Source organism: Giraffa tippelskirchi, chromosome X (genome assembly GCF_054371585.1).
Source record: "Giraffa tippelskirchi isolate mGirTip1 chromosome X, T2T-mGirTip1v1.2.pri, whole genome shotgun sequence".
Taxonomy (NCBI): Eukaryota; Metazoa; Chordata; class Mammalia; order Artiodactyla; family Giraffidae; genus Giraffa; species Giraffa tippelskirchi.
This window is the reverse complement of record NC_137289.1, coordinates 138032047-138036207: the sequence shown is the minus strand read 5'-3', so window position 1 is coordinate 138036207 and position 4161 is coordinate 138032047. Positions and strand designations below refer to the sequence as shown.

At 40.2% G+C, this 4161-nt stretch overlaps 1 pseudogene; it reads right to left on the bottom strand.

Annotated features, from left to right (window-relative positions):
• On the bottom strand, positions 1 to 389 carry LOC145535775 (large ribosomal subunit protein eL31 pseudogene; annotated as a pseudogene).
• Positions 390 to 4161: the final 3772 nt, after the last annotated feature.

The following is a 4161-nucleotide window of genomic DNA, read 5'->3' as shown; positions in this document are numbered from 1 at the left end:
CTATAACTTTATTGGACAATCAGCAGTTCTCATCCACATTAACTGTAGATTTTTTAAAGTGGCGACAGGTACATAGGTAACCAATGTGTAGAGCTTGTTTGGTGAATCTTCATCTTCTTTAGGTTTTATGGACAACTGCACATGGATACAGTATGGGGTATTCCTTGTTCTTTTGGCCCAAATGGCTTTACTGAGCCTAGTGTCAATGCGTACACCTGGGGCTCCCAACTCCTTGATGACAAATTTCCAGATTTCTTTGAGTGCCCAAGGGGCACGCTTCTTGAATTCACTCCATGGATGTGCTTGTGAACGTTGATAGTGTATTCTCTGTTTACCACCTTGTCGATGGCAGACGGGCCCTTCTCTCTGACCTTCTTTGTGGGAGCCATTCTGCCAGGCCTGGGTTGGAAAGAGTGTAATCTTTCCTTAGTGAACTTAGAAATCTTCAAAATTGGTGATCTTATGCACCCTGAGGATAAGTGTGAAATTTCTTGAGATATTCACATCATCTTACCCAACCAAAGTAGAGTTTGTTGTTTTTTTCCTTTGTTAAAATTTCTTCCAGTAGACACTAGAGGAATTATGCTAAGATCCAGCATATCCACTAACCCTTACATTCTTTTGGCTTTTTGAGGCTCATTCTGATCCTGCTTTGTCTCTGGAAACACAGTCAAGTACACTGTTTCCTCAAAATAAAGTAAATTACTTTAATTTAGATTATCTTTAGTGTCTTAGAGTGAGTACCCTGTAGGCTTTTGTTAGCTGAAAGTTTAATAAAGTTTAAATTAAGGTTTTTTTTTTTTCAACAAAGATAAACATCTCCCCCTCCCAACCCCAGCCTGTATTACAGTGGCTTCCTTTTAGGATAATGACTGAATGGGGGGTCCTGGTTTCTTTGTTACAAACACTGATTCTTTTGGGGGGAGGGGGGCTCAATTTCCTTATTTCTAAAAGAAGGGGGTTGATCCAGACCAAAGATACTCAGACTTGGCTGCCCATTACAATCACCAAGGAGCTTGAAATAAATACTGACGCTTAAGCGCCATCCTTAGAGAATCTGATTTAAATGGTGGAGCCACTAATATTTTTAAAGCTCTTTAGGGGACTTCCCTGGCAGTCCAGTGGTTAAGACTCTGCCAGCCCAGCGTAAGGGGTGCAGGTTCTATCCCTGCTTGGAGAACTAGGACCCCACATGCAATGGGGCCAAAAAAATTTTTTTAATATTTCATTTTATTAAAAAATTTATTTTAATAAAATAAAATGAGTTTGAGCAACCTCCAGGAGATGGTGAAGGACAGGGAACCCTGGCATGCTGCAGTCCATGGGGTCGCAAAGAGCTGAACACAATGAGCGACTGAGTGAGCGAGTGAATGTACAGCCAGAGCTGAGAACTACTGGCTAGATGATTCTAATTTAAAAATGTAGAGTTAGAGTCAGAATGCCAACCTCACTATTTGGGCAAATCACTTAATCTCCCTAGGACTCACTTTCTCTTTTTGCAAAATGGAGACATTAATAGTACACTGAGTTATCATGAGAATTCAATGACATGATCCAACTAACATTTTGCTGTCTAAAGTTTAGTTCACAAACCTAACCAGTGGTTTCTGCATTACTTGGGTGCTTCTTAGAAATGCAAAATCTCAGGTTTCCCGCCTCCAGACCAACTGAAACAAAATCTGCATTTTAAAGATCCCCAAATGATTCAACATGATTTTTATGGGCTTCTCAGGTGCCCCAGTGGTAAAGAATCTGCCTTTAAGCAAGAGAGGAGGGTTCAATCTCAGGGTCAGGAAGATTCCCTGGAGTAGGAAATGGCAACCTATTGCAGGGAGGAAGCCAATTCCGACTCCAAGCTGGAAACTGTTTCTTTGACTTGCTTTTGTTATTATAATCATACTCAATGGCTTGCCTGGAGGACCCTGCCCCTCTACTTGACTGTAAACTGAAGTGCCTTCATTCTGCTCATGGAGAGATAATTTGTCCCTGCCCACTTGTGAACAGAAGAGATTAACACACCCCTTCTGAAGGCTGGCTATTCCCTTGGAGATGTTTTGCAATACTGAAGACCCTTCACTTCACTTCCCCACTGCATCTCCCTCTCTATTCTACCATTTGACTTTAGTTCCTCATTGCTTCTTTCTCTCTGACCTATAAAAGAACTTGGCATCCAGACCCCAGTAAGATGGTTATTTTGAGGTGCTAGCCTGCCATCTTCTTGGTCTGCCAGCTCCCCGATTAAAGTCTCTTCCTTCCCTCAAGACCTCGTCTCTCAGATTCATTGGCCTATCGTGTGGCAAGCAGAGCGAGCTTGGACTCGGTAACAAACTCACTCCAGTATTCTTGCTTAGGAAATCTCATGCACAGGGGAGCCTGGCGGGCTACATGGGGTCTCAAAGAGTCAGAGACGACTGAGTGACTGAGCACCAAGTGATTCTCGTACATGTTACAATTTGAGAAGCACTGGTGTTGAGGATTTAGTAGACTATCCACACAGTAAAGGTTCAGCGTCAGTCATTACTAATATTTATATCGATAATTCTCAAGATAAATCATTCTATTTCCATCCCTGCCTCTCACATTTTTTCTGGACCCTCTCATTAATACTTTAGTCTTTGTACCATTTTTTAACCAAAATAAACATTTATTCCCAAAGTTACTCATTATTAACAATGTAAAATACAAATGTTTTAATTATATGTGGAGAAAACCCAATAACGAAGTTAGGGATTATTTTTTTGTAAATTAAATTGAAAATATTTCTCCATTGCCTATCTTCAGTGCCCTTGACAGCCATACAGTTCTTTTTCAGTTTAGAAAAATAAAAATGTCACAAAATTAGGACTGGTCTTTAAAACTATCATGCTTGGTATATTCTATTTTAAAGCGGAGTTTATTCAGAGAGCAAAAAAAATCATTATTAGTTTAATTTTTTAAAATTTTGTTTCAAATGCTGTACCTAAACTTTGAGATGATTATATGCAGGTGAAATTCCACAACCAAAGAACCCAATGACATAGTGATTAAAAAAAAAAAAATTTCATGTTTTCTGGACTTACAGCTCACCATATTACCCAACAAATTCATAAATCAACACAACCCTAAACCCCAAGCTCACTGAATATAGCATTGGCCACCTGAGACTTCACCAAATCAGTCTCATTTTATAAGACTATTTTCTGATTCTTCTAACACTTTATTTTTACTTACTGGTTTTGCCTAGAAGATTGTTAAATATTTTAGTGACCATGAATTTTCTGACACAGACCCATTTCTTCCATATTCTTCAGGCTCAATCAAGAGAGAGCTCAGACACAGATACAAAGACCTTGATGTTCTGTGGGAGGAAAAGAAAACCTATGCTTTCCTTCCTGACATAAGCCTTCTGTTCTATTTCAGAACACTCAAAGTCCTTGGTTGAAGCATAAAGATCTAAGGATGCTGCTACTCGCAATCTTGGTTCAACATAAGACAGTTGATATTGGCTGTTGATACCCATGTCTCTGAGGGTGGGAGCCTCGATTGGCACCTATGTGAATAAGGAAGCAAAGACCATCAGCTACAACCCTAATCACTCCATTTCCCTCCTTGATAAAGGCAGATTTTTTTGGGTATCTGCTTATGAAAGTCAAGGATATTCCTTGTCTTTAGAGAACAGAATTGTCAAGCCTGATCCTCTCATTTTCTTGCTACTTCAAGTGTGGTCCTGAGACTAGTAGTGGCACCAATTACCTGGGGGCTAGTTAGAAATGCAGAATCTCAGGCTGCACTCCAGGCCTACTTCATCAGAATTTGTGGCGCTTTTTGTTTTTATTTTATATCTTTTTTTCATAAAACAACAGTTTTGGGACTTCCCTGGCTGTCCGGTGGTTAAGACTCCGCACTTCCTCTGCAGGTGGCACGAGTTCCATCCCTGGTCGGGAAACTAAGATCCCACAAGCTAGGTGGAGCTGCCAAAAAAGTATCATGCCATCCCTTTCCAAAACAGAACTGGTATTTTCTTTTTTTTTAATGTGGACCATTTTTAAAGTCTTTATTGAATTCGTTACAATACTGTTTCTGTTTTGTGTTTTGGTTTTTTGGCCACGAGACATATGGGATCTTAGCTCCTAGACCAGGGCTCAAACCAGCACCCCCGGCATTGGAAGGAATCTTGACCAG